At 37.9% G+C, this 12,391-nt stretch overlaps 1 long non-coding RNA gene across 1 annotated transcript in view; it reads right to left on the minus strand.

Annotated features, from left to right (window-relative positions):
- LOC117979924 (uncharacterized) overlaps positions 1–10,482 on the minus strand; it is a 167,151-nt gene extending 156,669 nt beyond the window's left edge. Inside the window, exons 1-2 of the long non-coding RNA XR_008625102.2 lie at positions 8,410–10,482; positions 4,989–5,113 (exon numbers count right to left, since the gene is read on the minus strand). This is a non-coding gene — a long non-coding RNA (uncharacterized LOC117979924). The remainder of the gene's footprint in view (positions 1–4,988; positions 5,114–8,409) is intronic.
- Between the last annotated feature and the right edge of the window lie 1,909 nt (positions 10,483–12,391).

Genomic DNA, 12,391 nt, shown 5'->3' on the forward strand with positions numbered 1-12,391 from the left:
TTCAGTATGTTTTGGGAAAAGGACTTGTTGATATTTGGACATGTTAGCAACATGGTTTTGTTTTATGGGCTGCCAGTACTAAATGTTGTCTGTATGCACGTTCATCTTGTTTTTATTTGAGCTTTTGCATAAACTTCTCTTCTATGTGGATTTGACCTTTTCAAAGCCCCATTCTCCAAGTGTTTGAGACAAGATGAGGATATGTAGAGTGATGAAGCTGAACTCACGCCTTTTAGACTGAGAGGGGAGTGAGCCCAGGCAATTGGGTTCCATGCCAGGAAAGCCTATTAAAATATCAAATGAGGAGTTCATGACAGGTTTAACTAGGCTCTTGTGGCATACCTCCAAATCTTAACTTAGTAAGGTTGGGTTTTGGCTGCAACAAACCAGCTGTCACAAGCTGTGCGAGACCATTAATTATGTACGTGAGCATTGATAAATTAATGCCTGATGGCTAAAAAAATTAGGGGTTCTTGTTTTGTTTAATGCACCCTCTTCCCACCTTTAATGGAGTTCCATGAGAAAATTACATTGTACAACAAGTTGATGGAGCTACAGTGAATAAAATGAACAGTAACAAATGCATGGCATAGATCTCACTGCTAAAGAATGAATGTTGGACTCATGTTCCTAATAGGTTACTCTTACAGTGGAGCACCTATCCTGGCATTTTAGAAGGTTGTCCTGGGAGATCGTTCTTAATGGGTCAGGCGGGCTTATAATGAGGCCATTTTTTATATTTTACTAACCAAGAAACTTTGGACCTGTTCCAAAAATACAACACCTTATTCTGAATATCTGCACTATAATGATAATAGCCTATATTTACTGAGCAGTTATGGAGTACCAGGCAATTGCAAAGCCTGGAGATTATCCTAGTAATTATAATATGATATTAATAACATGTAAGTAATGAGAGAATACACTGAGGCAGGACATCCTATGACCTAAAACGAGAGGAGAGGAGAGGAGGGGAGGGGAGGGGAGGGGAGGGGAGAGGAGAGGAGAGGAGAGCAGAGAGGAGAGAAGGGAAGGGAAGGGAGGAGAGGGGAGGGGAGGGGAGGCCTTTGTGTATTTCAGTCTTATGCTCAATATTGCAGGGGGTCAGCTGAGTTTGGGCCAACACTAGCTGGTACAGTTCCCCTTGAAATGTCAGAGTTCTCCAGACAAAGAAAAATCATTCCTGATATTTCATTTCTGACATATTACTAGGGATGACAGCCAGCCGACGTGAGTAGACAGTGAGATATGGTTACTAGAATTTGATTTCATGCTAATAATTTAGAATCCATGGTAGACTGATTGTAACAATGGCTCCTTTTCTCATCCCTCAATGTAAATCATTCCCTTTGCCACATAATTTTGCAGTCCTACTCATTACAGAGAGATAAAGTCTATTTCGCCCAAAATTGAATATGCTTGGCATTGTGACTTGCTAAGGCCAATAGAAGGCAGCAGAAGTGACCATGCCCAGTTTTGAGCTTAAGCCTTAGGAAATCTTCTTGAACTTATGCAACTGCCATGAGAACATGCTTGGGCTAGCCCACTAGACGAGGAGACACATGGAGCAGAACTGAGTTGCCTCACTTATCTCAGATGGGGCCAACCAAGATCAGCCAACAGCCTTCCAACTCTGGAACTCAGAGTGAGCCCAGCCAAGATCAGTAGAGGCATCTAGCTGACCCGTAACTGTCTGTAGACACATAAGCAAACCCAGCCAAAATCAGCTAAGCCCAGTTCAGATCAGCTGAACTCTGAAAACTCAAAAATCAGAAATTTGTTTACTGTTATTTGCCACAGAGAATCTCTGGTTGTCATACAGCATTATTGTGGACATTGATAAACTATATAGAGTCTTACAGAAGCTACTGTTTGACTCGAGATTTCTAAGAACAAATTCACTAATGAGAACACCATTTGTAATTCACTTCACAGGGCTTGTGTTACTGAGTCAACAAAAGGAATCTTCAAGCTTATCTTGCCTGCCTGTCCAATCTTAAATAGAAGTTCTACCAGATTCAATTCTACTCAAAACACATATATGGAACTTGCAAAGCACAATTTTGTTACTGGGAAGGATGATTCTCAATGGCAGTATACACTGAAGAAACAGAGCAGAACCATGCTGTGTAACTCCCTTTTTCCCTCTACACTGAGATTCAAGTGGGTGATATTTCCATCATCACCTCTGTAAAGCACCTCTGTTGCTAATGGGGGGAAGTTATATCCTTCAACCGTGTTGGGCGAAAAAAATGAGACCCATCAACCTAAAGTCAGAGCTTACTTTCTATTGTCAACTATAGCTATCATTTGTGTGTTATTCATCATGACAATGCCTGACAGGCAGTAAGGAAAAGAAGACAATGTTCACAAGTCCCCATGATTTGCAGGTTCTGTTCCCCAGCAGCCTCCCTCTCAGTCAATGTTTTCACATAATGACAATTTACAGATGGGCACAAGGTCTTCGTGGAACCAAGAGATGATTATTCATTCCAAAAGAACTCTAAACAGGGTTCTCATTAATGAATTTGTTCTTTACTCCACAACTTAAACATAACATCAGGTGGTTCATTTAGTAAATGTCATGCTTGAAGCCAAGCTTTGTGATGAGATTCGTAACCCAAGTGTGGGTTAGCAGATGAGTAAGTTAGGATCCTCGTCCACACAAGAATATGAGTAGTTGGGAACCAGAAAACTTGGCTGAAAGACATTCCCTGATTCTAGCATGTATTGCTCAGATCCACAAAATTTATTTTACTTTTAGAAAGACCCTCAGTGGTATGCAGAATATTCTATTTGATGGTTAATATTCTGTGTCGTCTTGGCCAGGCTATAGTATCCAGTGGTTTAACCAAACACTAATCTAGATGTTTGCCTTGAAGGTACATGGTAGATGTGGTTAACATCTACAATCATTGACCTTAAGTAAAGATAATGTAGCTGAGTCTAATCCAATCAGTTGAAGGCTTTAAGAGCAAAAACTAAGGTTTTCCAGAAAAGAAATTCTGCCTCAAGACTGCAACATCAATTCCTTCCTGTGTTTTCAGCTGCCAGCTTCCTCTACAAATTTGGGATTTGCCAGCCCCCACAATCACATGAGCCAAGTCCTTAAAATAAATCTCTTTCTCTCTCTCCACATATACAATATATTAAAAGATATATATTACATGTATAATATACATATGTAATATATGTGTATATGTATGTACATATTACATAATACATACTCATGTAATATGTGTATGTTATATATATATATTTAATATGTATATATCTTACTGGTTCTGTTTCTCTGCAGAATCCTGGCTAATACACTACATCAATTTAAACTTCCATCGCTCTCTCAAAATTAACTTCTGCAACCCTGAAGGAACTACTTGCACCTATTTTACACTCAGTATCTGAACTTGCTTTTGTTACGTTTGTTTCTGACCATTTTTATGGTCTTAGGATTTGGACGTGAAGTTGCTTTGTGTATTATTTGCTATGACTTTTGAGGGGGACGCTGTTAGCATTCTGCTCAAGTCCACCTTGGATCCCTTTTAACTTTACTGTGAGTCCTTCCCCAGAATGTTGTGTGTTTTTGCTTCTGCAGCTCTCTTTGTTGGGTCTTCTCTTATATTACTGAAGCCTTCTTCCCCATGAGCACAGAAAGCCTACGTGTTAATATCTTAGTCAACGACTAACTGGTGTGGGAATATGGAAGCCCAGTATCCTCGGCTTAAGTTGGGGTAAACACTGAAATGTAGTTTACACTCCAGAGGTCCCTGTGGGATCAGATTGAGTCTGGGACTCTGGCTTGGCTTCTGCCCATTTCCTGTCCTGCTTCCTGCCTCTCTTACTACTATCTCCTAGGAATGCTTCCTTATCTCAGGCCTTGCTTCTGGCAAGCTCAGTCTAAGACACTCTGTTATATTCTCCTTTGTCCGGAATCCAGATTCTTATTCTAGCTATGCTAGCTTGGAAGAGCCTGGAGAGATAACCTGCCTGTAATTCAGCAGACCATCCCATCAAGAATGAAATTTTTAGTTAGTTCTGTCTCCCTGAGTAAGATCCAGACAGATCTGAGAAAATACTAAATACAGAAATGCAAAAGCAAAGGTAGAATTATAGAATGACACAGTTATAGCAGCTCAGAGTTGGAAGAAACCTAAAAGTATTTCATCCAAAATCCTACCTACTCATGAATTCCTTCTTTAACATCTCTGGAAAGTGGTCGTTGCATTCTTTTTGAATAGTCTCTACTTTTCAAAGCATCATGTCCCATTGTTGAAGTGTTATGTCAGAAAGTTTAATCTTACACTGAGTCAATTTATTCTCCTATAAACTTCACCCATTTGAAAAAAGAAGTCTTTGCTGTTTGTAAGACTTGCATTGAAAAAGAGTGATCCCAAGGGCTCATGCACACCACAGTGCAATTCCTTAATGAAAAATTTTAGAAGTTTTCTTTTACACCTGAGTTTAATCCAATATCCCTCCAATAGTTGCCTTGTTTTCCACAGGAATGAAAGAGCCTCAAGACACATATGTAGGGAAGATAAGACATTTCATTGTTCAGCACAGAGAGACCCATGGCTACAAGTTAGCAAACTTCAGAAAGACTTCTCATAAGACTGCTGATAATATATTTGAAAAGGTCCCAGTCCTTATCCAATAAACACTTAGGATCTATAAAAGGGTTTACAATATGTGTTCAGCTGAGTGAGACTCTCAAAATCAATAAAGAGCCCCAGTGCTTATCTGGAGGAGGTAAGCATCAATGATCTCTTTGTTAGTTAAAAATGTTTACTTCTAGAAAAGATGATGTAAAAGCCAATTGATTATGCAGGGACTGATTTCAGTGTGAATATACACAGTAGGTCTAATTCCATGTTCATTTAACTGCCATTTAAACATTTCAGTCCTGGCCTAAGGCTCTCTTTGACATCTTCAAGTGCTCCAGTCAGTTTTCAAAAGATACAGCGAAGCTCACTGCTCTCAACCCTTACCTCTCAGCGCCGTGCCCTCTTCTCTTCCCAGGGATTCCCCCTCTATATTGCTTTCTGGGCTCTGGGTCCTCCTGATCTTTGCATTTTGTTCACCATCAAACTTTGTTTCTTTTTGAGAGCTGAAACTGGAGTGGAAATGACTATTAATTTAATATCCTTACTCTGGCCTAGAGGCCAACATGATTTCCTCCCATCAACATTCTGCTCTGAGCTCCTATCATCCCCATTAGCCTCTCCAGCCCCACTGGTCTCTGCTGTTTCTCAAACACTCCTGGGACTCATGCTTCAGGGCTTTAGCATTTGCTTTCTCTCTGTCTGGAAGGACCTTCCCCACATGGATTCTGATGGCACCGGGGTTAATCCATTCTCACAGTGCTATAAAGACACGCCTGAGACTGGGTCATTTATAAAGAAAAGAAGTTTAATTGACTCACTGCTCTGCATGGCTGGGGAGGCCTCAGGAAACATAATCATGCCAGAAGGTGAACGAGAAGCAAGTACCTTCTTCACAAGTTGGCAGGAGAGAGAGAGTGAAGGAAGCCACACACTTTTAAACCATTAGATCTTATGAGAACTCACTCACTATCACAAGAACAGCACAGGGGAAACCATCCCCATGATCCAATCACCTCCCACCAGTTCCTTCCCTCGATACATGGAGATTACAATTTGAGATGAGATTTGGATGGGGACACAGAGCCAAACCATATCAGAACCCTAACTTCTTTGAGGCTTTTGCTCCACCTTCTTACTAGAGCGACCTTGTCTGACCACCCTGTATATTTCCTTTCTATTTCCATTCATGGCATTTATTACCTCTTGGTGTTTATAAGCTTCTTCATGTACTGTCTTTCTACCCCTATTAGAATATCATCACTAGAGGGCAGGGAATGTGTCCATTTTGTTTTCTGCTGCCACCTGACACTCAGAACTATGTTTACCATCCAGTGTAACTATGTCTATATAACCAAAAGTCAAATTTTCATATTACCAAGGTTCATGTCTTAGCATATTTCTTTATTTGCAATACTTTTTGCAAAAGTTAGAAGAGTATCTCTGCATCTCTGCTCCCAACTACCTAGATTTCCTTCCTAAAGGCAACCAATATAATAATTTCTTTATGTATCATGCACGGGAAACTTTTTGCATATACAGGAAAATATACATGAAGGTATTCTTTTTTATATTTTACTCAAATGAAACCATACTATGCATACTATTTTGCTAACTAAGTAATATAACATGGAATCATTTCATACCAGTATAAATGAAAATACTTTATTTAAAAAGACGTATCCACACGGTCTTCCACTGAAAGGATGTACCATAACATATTTATCTAATCCCCTAATGATGGACACTTTGCTTATTTCTATTGTATGATTTCTTTGTACACTCATTACTTTGATCATTTTCAAGTGTTACATTGGACCATACACAAATGTAGATATTTAACCATTTTGCATTAAGAGGATAAATTTCTAGAAGTAGAATTGCTGGATTAAGGAGACAGACATTTGTGAAGTCAATCAATATTGTCAAATTGCCCTCCAAGGAGGATGTACGGATGACTTTCCCATTACGGGAGAGTTTCTATTTCCCCACACCATGCTGGCACAGAATGTTATTAAATGTTCTTAACTTTACCAATTTGATAGGCAAAAAGTGATATCTCATTGTACTTCTAGTATGCATTTATTTTATTATTAGGCTGAGCATCTTTTTATATGTGTAAAAACCATTTGTATTTCCTATTTTATAAACTGTTTTGCCTATTTTTCTTTTAGGTGTTTTTATCTTTTTTTATGTTGATTTGTAGATTCTCTCTATTAGATAGATGATTTCTATATTTGCAGTCTGAGTTGCAAATATTTGCTCCTACTTTGTGTTTTGTCTTTGAATTTAGGCTTATTTTTTTCTTTGCGGAATTCTGTTTTTACATTTATGTTGTTAAATTTATGTTTCATGTTGGTTTTGTGTTCTAGGAAATGACTTCCTTTCTCCAAGATTAATATTAAAAAATTCTTCCATATTTTCTTCTAGTATTTTATGGTTTCAATTTATATTGAATCTTTTAAAAATATGGAGCTTATTTTCAAGTGTGGGTGAGGTCAGGAGCCAGCAAGATATGTATTTTTTTCAGATGGCTACCCCATTTTCCCAACTCCATTTTTTGAAGTTGGCTTTATCCCTTTTTCATATATTAAGTTCTCATATGTATTTGCATTTATATTCTGCACTTTCTGGTATATTTCACTGACCCATCTGTGCATGCATATAGCAATACTACACTGCTTTAATTAGTGTAGATGTATAACATGTTTTAATAAATGGAAAACCTAGATTCCCTTAATCGTTCTTCTTTTCTAGCATTTTTCAACTCTCTCTGCTTGCCTAATTTCCATATTAATTTTATACTCAACTTACCTAGATCCCCCAAAAAAATTCTGTTGAAATTGAATTTAATGAGTCTATTGTTTCTTCATTAGGCATAATGTTGATTTTCAGGTTAAGGTACATTTAAAATACATATTCATATAGTTGTATGTCATATAAATAAGCATTTCTCTTTTTATTAATTAAAGTTTTATTAAGGTGAACTATTGAATTTTATCCAATATCTTTTCAGTAGCTTTAGAAATAATTATATAATTTTTTCTTTTGATCAGTTTCTCTGATGAATTACATGGATGGATTCCCTAACATTTCAATACCCTGGGATTAAGACCCCCTTGATTATAGTATTACTTATTTAATGCATTCTGGATTCGGTTTGTTATCAATACAGGTAAATTAGTTTGTTCTGCAATTTACTTTTTTTTTCTCTTTATATATGGTTTAGGTTCAATATTATGCTAAGTTCAAAAAGGAGAATTTCAAAAACTGCTTTATACTTCCGTGTTCTGGAACAGTTTAAGTCACATTGGATTAGCCTCGTCCTTAAAGGTTTGGTGGAATTATTCTGTGAAACCATCTGGGGTGTTTGCTCTGGGGGATGTAATACTTTTGACTATACTCCCAGGTTTAGTGGATGCTAGTGAACTTAAGCTTCAGGGCCCCTTGCATGGGACCCTAATAAGTCCCTGAAAGGGCCCTAGCAATTTGTCCACATGATCATATGCTTTTGTGAAATCTGTAAAGTGAGATGTTTTAGTCACAATTGGCTTAGGCCACTATCTCCATGCTAATTTCTAAGTTAGCCTTCTGTTTCTGTCAGGTGGTGTTGGAGGGACTGCAGACATTTTTGGGGGTCTGGCTAAAGGGAACGTGATAGACTTGCAACTAGGCCGCTCAAATCCCCCTTTAAGAAAGGACTTGCATCTCACCTGCAGAAAGTGTTCTCGGCAGTCTGCAGCTGCCGGCTCCTTTGGGGATAGCCTCCCTGCTGACCATGTTACCCTTGTCAGGGCAGCCCTCTTACCTGGTGATTGAGTGAGAAGAACATGAATGCCCAGGTGTTTCAGCCCAATGGAGAACACTCTGACAAATGCTACCCTCTGGAGGGCTCTCTACAGCACTGTTGATGTCTTCCTTTGTGCGATCCTGTGTCCTCTCCTTCCCAACACAGCTGTTGATTCCTAACGAACACCTTGTACCCCAAATAGCCTCCCAGCATCTGCTTCTAGAGAATCCAGCCTGCAATAGGAAAGTTGAGTTCGATGTACATTTAGTTTGATTTTAACAGGATACCACACACACGCACACACACTATGGTTTTCAATCAACCACAGTCAACCAGCTTCTGTGTTTTGTTATTTATTGTTGCCAGATTTGGTGTGTAGTCTTGGCTTCCAGAGTACTCCTACTCCCCAGGGTATTTCCTCACCTGGCATTATCACATGAGTGGTGCCCGGCTCTGCAAGTATCCAGGGTGAAGAAGAAACCAAGTTTGAAGTATAGGGAATCAGAACGTAGTCTGTAAAAAAAAAAAAAATTCCAATTGCCATACGTGTAAATGTGTAAGCAAAGAACTTGTTCTCAGTCAATACCAGTCAAAATGGAAGATTACTCCTGAAAGAAAAATCCTCAATAATGTAGCATATTCACTTTAAAAAGCATCACACTTTAAAAAAATCAAGCTGCACAAAATAGAACTTAAAATTCTCCTATGTACGGCACAAATCTGCAGCAATACTCAAAACAGCAAATACATCTGTATGTGAAGTAGAATGTTGTTTGTCTGCTTTTGTGTCCCTATCTATTGAATTGCACCTTAGCAAAGTTGAGAGATTCCAGACAAATGGCATGCCAAATTACTACCCAAAACTGAAAGAGCCTGAATAAACAAGTATTCCAGTGACAACATCACACATATTTATCAATATGTGAATGCATGCTGCTTATGAGTAATTTGATCACACAGTTATGTAGTTCAATGCAACATAGAAGAAATTTTAAAATGTTTTAAATTGCTCTAGGTAATGAGCGATATAAATTCAAACAGTAATTAAGATTAGTCATTGCATGAGAAAATTTAAAATACCTGAAAATACATATCTCATATAGGAAAAAATACAATGGTTTTCCCAAACTTGCCAATAATCCTAAGATATTTTTATATTATCAGTAATGAGTTGTGAAGCTAAAAAAAAAAAAACTGTAAGAGGCAATAATTAAAAATTTTTAATTAATATCACTAGAGGAAGACCAAATTGCCTTTCTCATCTTTCTATAGAAAATGATGCTCAAAAGGCATTATTATATGAAGAGATAACAAAGTATGCTGCCAAAAACTGTTGCAAAAGTATAGTATGGATGTATTGTTTAATAAAAATACTATGTTATTTACCTGAGCTTTGCAATATTTGCATTTGGGTTTACCATTTTGTTTGTAATTTATCCTTTTTTATATCTTCTTTCCAAACAAACATTAACTTTGCTTTTTTTTTTTTGAGACAGAGTCTTGCTCTGTCACCCAAGCTGGAGTGCAGTGGTGTGATCTTGGCTCACTGCAACCTCCGCCTCCCAGGTTCAAGCAATTCTCCTGCCTCAGCCTCCTGACTAGCTGGGATTACAGGCACAGGCACACACCACCATGCCCGGCTAATTTTCTGTCTTTCTAGTAGAGACGGGGTTTCATCATGTTGACCAGGCTGGTTTTGAACTCCTGACCTCAGGTGATCTGCCCGCCTCGGCCTCCCAAAGTGCTGGGATTACAAGCATGAGCCACTGCACCCAGCCTCACTTTGCTATTTTTATTTCAATATTTTTATACTTATTTATGAGAGAATAACAAAATTTTTTAAGTATTGAGACCCTAAAAACTGGAATCCAGTTCTGCTCTCAATGTTTATGGGTCTGTGTGTGTGAATGCAAACATGAGCAACTTAGGGAATTTTATCTTTTCGGATGTTTTATTTCTTATAGGGTCAGTTTTAGTAATCTATGTATTCCTAGATAATCATTCATTATCATTACTCATTTTATTCTGCTTTCCAATCTATTTGCAAAAAGCAAAGTAGTCTCATATTTTCAATTTCCTTTGTCAGTAGTGGTCTGGCTCTTATGATGTAATCTGTATGTTCTTTCTGTTTTTCCTGAGTTGATTATCCAACAGAGTTTATCTATTTATTGTTCCTCCCTTAAAAACAGTTTATTTTGGCTGGCCGCGGTGGCTCATGCCTGTAATCCCAGCACTTTGGGAGGCTGAGGTGGGTGGATCACTTGAGGTCAGGAGTTTGAGACCAGCCTGGCCAACATGGTGAAACCCTGTCTCTACTAAAAATACAAAAATTAGCCAGGCATGGTGGTGCACACCTGTAATCCTAGCTACTCAGGAGGCTGAGGCAGGAGAATTGCTTGAACTTGGGAGGTGGAGGTTGCAGTGAGCTGAGATGGCGCCACTGCACTCCAGCCTGAGGGACAGAGTGAGACACTGTCTGAGAAAAAAAAACAAAAACAAAAAAACAAAAAACAGTTTTTTTTAGTTCAACAATTGTTTACATGCATTACTTTCTGCTCTTATTTTTACTTAACCATTTTTTTCCTGGTGTGTCTTTCCTAATTCTTATATTTTCAACCACTCTTTGCTTTAAATGAGTCTTTTTTCTCAGCATATCATAGGATTTTGCTTTGTAAAATCCAGATTTTTTTTTTTTTGAGATGGAGTCTCGCCCTGTTGCCCACGCTGGAATGCAATGGCACAGTCTCAGCTCACTGGGACCTCCGCCTCCTGGGTTCAAGCAATTCTCCTGCCTCAGCCTCCCAATTAGCTGGGATTACAGGCACGCGCCACCACGTCCAGCTAATTTTTTTGTATCTTTAGTAGAGACGAGGTTTCACCATGTTGACCAGGCTGGTCTCGAACTCCTGACTTCGTGATCCGCCTGCCTTGGCCTCCCAAAGTGCTGGGATTACAGGCGTGAGCCACTGTACCTGGCCAAATCCAGATGTATTTTTAAAATGTAGTAGTTAAGCCATTTATAGTTATTGACACGTCAGATACATTTAATATTGACGTCATGTTTTGCTTTCTGTTCGTATATATTTTCTTGACTTTAAAAAAAATTTTCACTATACAGCGTGTGTTGTGTTTCTTCTCATCATTTGGAAGATTTATGTATATCTTCTGGATAAGTTCTTTATAATTATAATAACATAATTCACTTAATGATGTCTTTCTTTAGACAGTATCAATTGAATTTCTATAACAGTGATAAAATTGATACATGTCCACATCTTCCCTTGCCCTACTCACCAATTTTAGTTGAATGACTTTCCATAAATTATCATGTTTAAATGATATCTTTTTACTCCTGGTTATAAAGGATAAGAACATAAGAACACACTTATACTGCCTTCATTTTTTTCTCATCCTTCTCTCTCAACTATTATAATTTATATAGTTTCTACATTGGTCATATATGTAGCATTTGTGTTATGTTTTGTAGCTAAAATACTCTTATTCATTCAGTCTTTATTCTACTTCTCAGTATAATCCTAATAGGGTGTTTTTTTTTTTTTTTTTTCTTTTTTTTTGCTACGGATTCTCCAGTCATCTCTTTGTTAACTAAACATTATATTTCAGTGGTTTCTTCAAGAAAAATTCATAAGATCTACACATTCAAAAATGTTTTTCTGATTTTTTTTTTTTTTTTTGGTGTCTGAGCAAGGTGTAAAATTAATGGGTCTTACTTTATTTTCTTGAAGACATTGTCACTTTTGTGTTTTTATATTGGGGTTTCTGATGTTATTTAGAAGAAATATAGTTGGGTCAATGGAATTCCTAGAGCCCCAGAAATTAAAGCCACTAAATTGGTCACTCACTCTCTAGATTGGGTGAAACCTGAAGCTTTTTGGGTTCTTTCCCTCTGATATTTTGTAATCTGGGTTTAAGCCAAATGTGCCCCTTTCCGATGATACCAACTGATTTGGGGTGATATAATTGCTTATTCATTAGCAGC

The sequence above is a fragment of the Pan paniscus genome, chromosome 3, assembly GCF_029289425.2.
Source record: "Pan paniscus chromosome 3, NHGRI_mPanPan1-v2.0_pri, whole genome shotgun sequence".
Lineage (NCBI taxonomy): Eukaryota > Metazoa > Chordata > Mammalia > Primates > Hominidae > Pan > Pan paniscus.